Source organism: Poecilia mexicana, unplaced genomic scaffold (assembly GCF_051168715.1).
Source record: "Poecilia mexicana isolate PSO_F unplaced genomic scaffold, ASM5116871v1 scaffold_3, whole genome shotgun sequence".
Classification (NCBI taxonomy): domain Eukaryota; kingdom Metazoa; phylum Chordata; class Actinopteri; order Cyprinodontiformes; family Poeciliidae; genus Poecilia; species Poecilia mexicana.
The window spans coordinates 3,833,956-3,843,899 of NW_028263372.1; the positions used below are offsets into that span (position 1 = coordinate 3,833,956).

At 35.6% G+C, this 9,944-nt stretch overlaps 2 long non-coding RNA genes across 2 annotated transcripts; one reads left to right on the plus strand and one right to left on the minus strand.

Annotated features, from left to right (window-relative positions):
- Positions 1-329: 329 nt before the first annotated feature.
- Positions 330-3,502, plus strand: LOC106911845 (uncharacterized). Its single transcript, XR_015762463.1, has 4 exons — positions 330-476; positions 549-1,161; positions 1,375-3,153; positions 3,250-3,502. It is a non-coding gene; the product is annotated as an uncharacterized LOC106911845 (long non-coding RNA).
- A 1,001-nt stretch (positions 3,503-4,503) lies between these two features.
- On the minus strand, positions 4,504-5,751 carry LOC148160110 (uncharacterized). Its single transcript, XR_015762464.1, has 3 exons — positions 5,605-5,751; positions 4,920-5,532; positions 4,504-4,706 (listed from the first exon to the last, which is right to left on the minus strand). It is a non-coding gene; the product is annotated as an uncharacterized LOC148160110 (long non-coding RNA).
- Positions 5,752-9,944: the final 4,193 nt, after the last annotated feature.

Genomic DNA, 9,944 nt, shown 5'->3' on the forward strand with positions numbered 1-9,944 from the left:
AAAACTATTTCTAATTTCTGATACCATACGGCAGGCTGCAAAGTTGTGCATGAATGTAAAATTAATTTATTTTCTTCACTGATAGAAAAGTGTAATGTGTTTATTATGAGTAGGATTAACCGAGCTGAAGGAAAACAAAGAAAAAGGAGAAATATTCATTGATACAGAACCGAATCAGCAAATATGAACTTAGGAAACTATTGAAACCTTCAAGAATCTTATGTTGTGTAAGATATTTAAGAAAATAATAGTGAAACAGCACTCATGAGTTGCTTTATTTGGCTGTTATCTCTAAAATATGTTACTTTTTATGTTGAACACCAGACACATCTCACCTCTTTCCCACAGTTTTTCACTTAGTTCCACGACTGCAGTGGATTTTATAGTCAGTGTTAAAAGCAGCACAGAGTCTGAAGCCATGGAGGAAATTTACGTCAACATGGAACCTGTTGGACAAACTGCATCTAAGCACACAGGTAAGAATAAAGTTACAGAGAAATCTAGTATGTATTTAATTGGATTTTGCTAAGGTTCAGGTTTTCGTTAAGGTTCGAACAGCTCCAAAGAGAGGCTCTGCCTCTGTGTGGCTTTGGGAATCCTGAATGTTTTACTTTTGGCTGAACTCATCGCCATCAGTGTACGCAGTGAGTCTTCTTCAAGATGAGTACATTTTAATACAGTAAATTTTATGTTTCTGTGATAAAAATGTCATCGGCTCTTCTGAAATCAAACTGACCAAATAACAAGGGTTTGAAAAGTATAAAGCTTGGTGACTCAAAGTGTTGCAGAGAGGTGAATCTGTGTTACATGAGTTTGATTCTTTTTCAGCAACGGTTGCATTTGTTGCCATTTAGGTTAGCATGTCTTTAATATCTCCTCTTTTTCCACTATTTACCCAACAATTTATTGTTCAGTGTTGCCTCAGTTTAAGTTCTACAGCCATAACCAAAATCATAAAACTATTTTATAAGTCTTGAGTGAAAATTCGATGCGACTTTTATTTTTGCAAACATGCTTGTTGATTTTTTTTCCAGCTCATGACATGACAGCAGATTTTTCTGACATTAGTAACTTTCTGACTGAGCAGAATAGTGACAGCAAGTTTCCCTCCACGAACGCTAACGTCACTGAAACGACTCCACGAGCTGAAGAGACTTCAAGGTTTGTCAAAACTTTGAAAAAATTTGGATCTCATTAAAATGTCTAAAACCTTTTCCCCTCTGAATTTTAGAGTACAACTAATAACTTTCCTTTTGTGGCTAAATTCATATAATGTAAATGACCAACTTTTATTTTAATTTATTAAGTACTGTATAATTTGTGTGCTCTAAAAACAACAATGTAAAAGAAGCAAAACTTTTTTTTTTCTTACAGAACGGACAAACATCAGTTGTTCCTGTTAATTCAGGGGCTGCAGAAGAAAAAAGGAGCAAATCCAGTAGAGATTTATGATTAGGATTTGTGTTCGGTGTGATATTATTTACCAACAATCATGTAGCTTATTAGTATGGTGTTACATAAAACCTAAAGATAAAATGTACACTTGTTGTGACTTATAAAACAACAGTTTTACCGGATGTACTCTTTCTTGTTAAAAACTCTGACTTGATAAACAAACGTTGGAGGATGGTTGGTTGTGGGGAGAATCGGTTCAGCATGAGGCTTTCTGATTATGTCTTAATGTGACTTTTACTACGAGACTTTATGGAACTCCATTGGTGCCCAGTAATAAAGAAACAAAGAAAGAAGGTAGCATACGTACATGTTGGTTCTCCTGAAAATATGGATAAAATCAGTCATTACAGGGTAAAAGTAATTTGAAGAGGGGGGAAGCATATAAACAAGTCAAGTCAATAACAAGTCAATAACATGATGCAATCCACATTTTTAACTCGGATAACTTAACTTTTTTTTTTACTGTCTTAAATAATACATTTAAATTGCTGCACTGTTAAGTAGAATGGAAATGACTTTTTTGTAAATTGTCTTAAGATTACCTATTGTAAATTAGTGTTATATAAAAGAATTGTATTATGAAAGGTTTTAATTTGCCCAACGGACTGGACTGAAGAAAAATGATGAGCAATGGTTGATGAAAGCAAAAATTGGTATTTTTTGGTAACATCAAAAGTTCATTTTTGAGGTCAAACTAAAAATATGTACATTTCTTTCCAATACATTTTTCCACATACCATGGCCTGGTGTCTGAGCAGATGAAGGTCATCCCTATTGTCAGAAACCGTGATGTTAAGTTTGACTTACGAACCAATTTTCAAAAACACTAGTCATAATATCCTGTTCGGCATAATTCACAGTACGCAAAGTCTAAACAGTCTAAAAACAAGCATAAGAATCACCATAAAGTCATGACCTAAAAACGCTTGTGAAAACATTCTTGCTCCTGAATCTGGCTCAGGAAAATTAAAATGTGGGGAAAAAAAAAAAAAAAAATCAGCTAAAGTGGGTGGTGCTTTAAGGTACAGAGTGACACAGCCAAGTGTTGGGGTAGATGGATAGTTTTCTCCAAGTCCTGCTTGAAGAGAGCATCAACATGTGCAAAACTGAGAAACTCTATCAATCAACCAGCTGGACATTGAAGTATATCACTGGAGATTTGTTCTCCTGCCCTCGGGATGAATCCTTGGCCCACTGCATCAGTGAAGATTGTCGTATGGGAGCAGGCATAGCGGTGATGTTCAAGAAGAAGTTTGGCCGAGTTTCCGAGTTAAAGGATCAGAGTGAGTCAGACTAGTTACTCAAGTCTTTGTTTGGGGAAAAAAGTGTTTCATGTTTATGCACTTCATTCAAATGTCTTATTTCAACAGTAGGTACTAAATCATATCCTTTTTTTATTTTATTTTAATTTTTTTTATTATGTATGTCCTAACAGAGAAGCTTCCAGGGCAGTGTGCTGTACTGGCACATGATCAACACTTCATCTACTATCTGGTAAACTTACCATGGTTAATTATACTGCATAGGACCAGAGTTGGTTCATTATTCAATCTGGTAACTGTATCTTTCCTATTATGTGTCTCAGATCACAAAGAAAAAAGCCAGCCAGAAACCAACATATGTCAGCCTGAGACAGAGTCTGGAAGACATGAAGTCTCACTGCTTACAAAATGGTGTCAATAGGATATCAATACCCCGGTTTGTAGGAACAACTGTGGATACATAACTGTGACATATATCCTTAAATCTTCTTCTATATTGGAAATAATTGTTTGTCTCGTGTCTACCCCTCAGAATCGGCTGTGGCCTGGACAAGCTGCAGTGGTCAGAGGTGTCAAAGCTCCTGGAACAGGTCTTTAAAATGACAAATATCTCTATCACAGTGTACAGCCTGCCCTTTTAACATGCCATTGATGTAAAATAAACAAATGAGGGTGGAAAATGGGGGTAAATACAATATTAGGTATTTACAAGGTTCTAAATATAGAACCTCCTCCTGCAGCACTATTATCTAAGGAATAAAAGTTCTTCAAATAAAACTACCATAATGACAACTCAGTTTCCTGCCATTGATTCAATGCAAAACTTATTGCAAACTTTGATGTTGCTCTCTGTCACTATTGGACTACATGATATTACTACTACTAGTACATCAAGCTACAAAAATGATCCAACAAAGAACACGGGGCAGACAGCTGATTTAATTTTCCTGAGCCAGATTCAGGAGCAAGAATGTTTTCACAAGCGTTTTTAGGTCATGACTTTATGGTGATTCTTATGCTTGTTTTTAGACTGTTTAGACTTTGCGTACTGTGAATTATGCCGAACAGGATATTATGACTAGTGTTTTTGAAAATTGGTTCGTAAGTCAAACTTAACATCACGGTTTCTGACAATAGGGATGACCTTCATCTGCTCAGACACCAGGCCATGGTATGTGGAAAAATGTATTGGAAAGAAATGTACATATTTTTAGTTTGACCTCAAAAATGAACTTTTGATGTTACCAAAAAATACCAATTTTTGCTTTCATCAACCATTGCTCATCATTTTTCTTCAGTCCAGTCCGTTGGGCAAATTAAAACCTTTCATAATACAATTCTTTTATATAACACTAATTTACAATAGGTAATCTTAAGACAATTTACAAAAAAGTCATTTCCATTCTACTTAACAGTGCAGCAATTTAAATGTATTATTTAAGACAGTAAAAAAAAAAGTTAAGTTATCCGAGTTAAAAATGTGGATTGCATCATGTTATTGACTTGTTATTGACTTGACTTGTTTATATGCTTCCCCCCTCTTCAAATTACTTTTACCCTGTAATGACTGATTTTATCCATATTTTCAGGAGAACCAACATGTACGTATGCTACCTTCTTTCTTTGTTTCTTTATTACTGGGCACCAATGGAGTTCCATAAAGTCTCGTAGTAAAAGTCACATTAAGACATAATCAGAAAGCCTCATGCTGAACCGATTCTCCCCACAACCAACCATCCTCCAACGTTTGTTTATCAAGTCAGAGTTTTTAACAAGAAAGAGTACATCCGGTAAAACTGTTGTTTTATAAGTCACAACAAGTGTACATTTTATCTTTAGGTTTTATGTAACACCATACTAATAAGCTACATGATTGTTGGTAAATAATATCACACCGAACACAAATCCTAATCATAAATCTCTACTGGATTTGCTCCTTTTTTCTTCTGCAGCCCCTGAATTAACAGGAACAACTGATGTTTGTCCGTTCTGTAAGAAAAAAAAAAGTTTTGCTTCTTTTACATTGTTGTTTTTAGAGCACACAAATTATACAGTACTTAATAAATTAAAATAAAAGTTGGTCATTTACATTATATGAATTTAGCCACAAAAGGAAAGTTATTAGTTGTACTCTAAAATTCAGAGGGGAAAAGGTTTTAGACATTTTAATGAGATCCAAATTTTTTCAAAGTTTTGACAAACCTTGAAGTCTCTTCAGCTCGTGGAGTCGTTTCAGTGACGTTAGCGTTCGTGGAGGGAAACTTGCTGTCACTATTCTGCTCAGTCAGAAAGTTACTAATGTCAGAAAAATCTGCTGTCATGTCATGAGCTGGAAAAAAAATCAACAAGCATGTTTGCAAAAATAAAAGTCGCATCGAATTTTCACTCAAGACTTATAAAATAGTTTTATGATTTTGGTTATGGCTGTAGAACTTAAACTGAGGCAACACTGAACAATAAATTGTTGGGTAAATAGTGGAAAAAGAGGAGATATTAAAGACATGCTAACCTAAATGGCAACAAATGCAACCGTTGCTGAAAAAGAATCAAACTCATGTAACACAGATTCACCTCTCTGCAACACTTTGAGTCACCAAGCTTTATACTTTTCAAACCCTTGTTATTTGGTCAGTTTGATTTCAGAAGAGCCGATGACATTTTTATCACAGAAACATAAAATTTACTGTATTAAAATGTACTCATCTTGAAGAAGACTCACTGCGTACACTGATGGCGATGAGTTCAGCCAAAAGTAAAACATTCAGGATTCCCAAAGCCACACAGAGGCAGAGCCTCTCTTTGGAGCTGTTCGAACCTTAACGAAAACCTGAACCTTAGCAAAATCCAATTAAATACATACTAGATTTCTCTGTAACTTTATTCTTACCTGTGTGCTTAGATGCAGTTTGTCCAACAGGTTCCATGTTGACGTAAATTTCCTCCATGGCTTCAGACTCTGTGCTGCTTTTAACACTGACTATAAAATCCACTGCAGTCGTGGAACTAAGTGAAAAACTGTGGGAAAGAGGTGAGATGTGTCTGGTGTTCAACATAAAAAGTAACATATTTTAGAGATAACAGCCAAATAAAGCAACTCATGAGTGCTGTTTCACTATTATTTTCTTAAATATCTTACACAACATAAGATTCTTGAAGGTTTCAATAGTTTCCTAAGTTCATATTTGCTGATTCGGTTCTGTATCAATGAATATTTCTCCTTTTTCTTTGTTTTCCTTCAGCTCGGTTAATCCTACTCATAATAAACACATTACACTTTTCTATCAGTGAAGAAAATAAATTAATTTTACATTCATGCACAACTTTGCAGCCTGCCGTATGGTATCAGAAATTAGAAATAGTTTTAAATCACTGATATAAGGATGAAAAATGTTTGATATAAGGGTGTTGTGATGTTCCTGCTCCTGGTGTCCAAACGTAGTTCCGAAAGGGTAATAAATTGTTGGAGAAGATGACCGGTTCACTCCTTGGATCATATGGACCCAACAGTTTTATGGGTCTCATTCTGTCCTGATAACTAGTCATAGTCTTTCTCCCAGTAAATACAACTATCATCTTTGTATTTTTATTTCTAAATCCTCATTTAACCCTGTTCCTTGTCTTCTTACTGTCTCACTCCAGTAGCAGTAACACTGACATTAAGAAACAACAATCCCTGTATTGCATTATTACCAAACTTCGATAACCGCTGGATCAAATAATTATGAAATTGTACATATTTATTCATAATTTAAAGATATATACTTTTAGGACTGCCGTTTAGTAAAAAGCTGCATGAGCTGCTGGCTACTAGTGTCTAAAACTCAGTCACCATGTCTTCTCATCTTCTGAGGGAGATCAACAGTTTGACAAACAGCTTGCTTTGTGAAGCACCGCCTCACTGGGAGGGACTGGAAAGGCTAACATGCCAATCAGCTGCATGTTGGGCGGGTTAAAGTAAGAGAAACCTGATGCTGCATTCAAAGCATGAAGAAGACCAGCAAGCAAAGCATTCACAGAGTGGATGTAGTAGAATATCAGAGTACAGGAGATACAGGGTAGAAGATTTGACTGAATCGAGACGTTGTCCAGAAGTTCAGACTGGGAAGCTAACTGGAAAATTGCTAGCCAAGTATGTGGAGCAGGAAAATAGGTTGTAGTTACTTAAATTTATGCAAACCAATTGCCCCAAAAGATTCAATTACTGCAACGTGTAAAGGACAAGTGTAGTTACATTGTGTGATTTTGGCAAACAATATTCTTAAACTCATCCAAAATATTATTCAATGCAAAATTTATTTTTGCATTGAAGATGTAAGTAAGATGTAAGTAAGTCTCCGTGAGAGGGGCTACTTGAAAAAAAAGAACATGCAGTTCTGTCGTCAAGTAACGACAGAACTGCATGTGGTTACTTGACATAGTGGTTCTGTTCCAAACCTTTTGGTTTGCTTGAGTAGAAATGGAGTAATGTCTGTGTATGTTAAAATGTTAAACATTTACCATCCCAAAATCCTCACTACTTTCAAATAGTTCACTTTTTATTTTATTCTAGTTGTTGCAGACTCAACTTAAATAGATTAACTTATAAAGCATCTTTTTTTCTTTCTTTTTTAAATCCAAAAGTTTCTGCCGCTTGTTTAAGATGAGTACAAACAAGTTGTTGAGAATTAAATGAAGTTCACTTGAACTCTTTAATTAAGCAGAATGTTTTATTTTACAGTGAGGAAGGCCGGAGTCTAGCTTTAGCAGACGGCTGGAGGCATCTGATCCACGCTTCAAACTCAGTACCCGTTTGCTCTACAGCAAAAATGTGGTAAGATTAAATTTAGTCGACTAAAGAAAGTCAGACGGTTCATTGTCCAACGAGTGAAATCTCTTGAGGTAGTCAAGTTTCTTGTTTGTTCAGATCTTGGTGGTCATTTCCGTAGTATGGTTACTAATTAACAGTCGATTCTTTTGTGTCTAGATACAATCTGATCATTCAGTTCACAATTGAAGCTTTATTATCAGGATTCTGCAAATTGAATTTTTTCATAGTATATTTTATTCATTCCTTTCACAGTCAAAGCTCCCTAAAAAGGATAGATTACCTTTCTGTGAACTATAATTTTGATTCCTTTGAGTTTCATGATATTTTACGAAATCTGACTGATATGATCTTCTTGAACGCATACTGATGCTTCACATTTATACACTTATCAGTTACAAGAGGTGTACTGTCTGTTAGTGAACATTAATGAACAGGTAGCATCATTAGGACAAAGGAAAAAATAAAGTTGTAGATAATTTTGAAGGTAACAAAACAATTCACCTCCAACTCTTGGAGCTCGGTTGTGTAGCGAGCAAGTTTTATTCTTTAGGTAAGTGTACCAACAGCAAACTTGGTTAATGTTATTATAAGTTGGGCCAGGTGTCAGAAGATGTAAGTAAGTCTCCGTGAGAGGGGCTAGTTGAGAAAAAAAGCAAAGATTCACTGATTGAATTGTTGGTCGATAGCCAGCATATGTTTGAATTTCTGCAACAAACATTGAATGAAAAGAAAAAAAACTATATAAAACCTGAATGATCATTCAGTTTGATAAATATTTACATAGAGCATCATTTAATAAATCGATAGAAATCCAAGTGCTCACATCAAAACATCAAATCTAAATAAATAGAAATCGTACTAAATATTTTAAGACTGATGGTTCACATTGATCATTTATAATTTTTTAGTAATGGAACCTTAACAACTACAGGTGAACTATATTTTGTTAGTGCACTTAAGCATGTAAGATAACGGATGGAGTAAAAGAATCATTAGGGCCAAAAAAACAAAAAAACAAAGAGCGTATAAGTCAGAGACAAAAGCTGTAGATAATTTTAAAGGTAACAAAACAATTTACCATGTTGGAGCAACTCTTCAAGTGTGGTTGTACAGTGTAAAAAACTTTAAACTTTGGGGAAAACTGAAAGATAAATATGAGCAGCAGCCTCACCTGGGCCTGTTTAGTCGCTGTCACATATTCTCAAAAAATAAAATTTACAGATGATGAACTTTTACTGAAATGCATCACACTAGCAATTGTTGAAGAAAAAAAAATCTATGAGTTTCAAATGTACTTAAACCAACCTTTACTATTTTGGAGAAACCATGAAGCACCGAGAAGATCAGTGTTGATACAACAACAGGAAAAAGACTGAAGCAAAGTAGCATTCACAATGATGAGAGGACAAATTCTGGAAAGGGATCGATGTTAGTTTGTCTTTCACTTTAACTGTAGAAAAGCTAAAAGTTAAATTTGAGTAGCCTCACATAGACCTGTTTACTACCTGACACATATCCTTAAGAAATACAATTACAGATGAGGAACTTTTACTGAAATGTATCCCACTAGCAGCTGTTACAGAAAGTATCTGTAGAGTTTAAAATTTAAGTGACTGTTTTCGGAACGGAGGAAGGAAATTACAAACTCATAGTCAGCACCGACCAGTCGTGATGCCATAAATATTGCAGTAAAACAGATAAACTGTTGTTTTCCTTCAAAAGGATTGCCTGAGGCAGTCATGAACAGTTGCAGGGTCAGAGGTCAGCCCCTCTTGCCTAGCTATAAGTCTGTTGTCCAACATCAAATAACGCACTGTAAGCTAACACGCGCTGGACGCATAAATGGTATGGTGTGGTGAGGAGGGTAAAGGTCAGTCCTCTTCCCTTCTGAGATGGTCAAAAGCAGAGAGGTTTTTTGTTCAACTTTTAAAAAAAGCACCGGCTGCATTTATTATTATTATTTTTATTATCCCTCATATGACCGTCCCGAGTTGGTCATGTCAGCTCACACAAATGGTGTGGTGAATCTATAGGCTGCTTTATGCTTGGGGACACACGCACACACAAATGCCATGGTGTGCAGGGCCGGGGTCACTCCACTTTGAATGTATTCACCATCTCCACTCATCCCTTTCACTTCTCAAGCTCAGCAACCAATATTGTTTGGAATATAATATATTTATTTATCTGTTTTGTTTGGGATATACTATATTTATTTATTCACTGCTAATTTACAAGTAAATTATTCCGTTTCTATTGACAAATTCAAAGTCTAAATAAAGTCTCTGTTCGGGGAGGGGATTCAATCACGAGATGGTCACGGGGGGTTGGGGGAGGAAAGGGGGGACATCCGGTCACGAGGGGTTGGGGGGAGGGGTTTGATATCAATTAATATCAATTAATTAAGGCCATCAATCAAT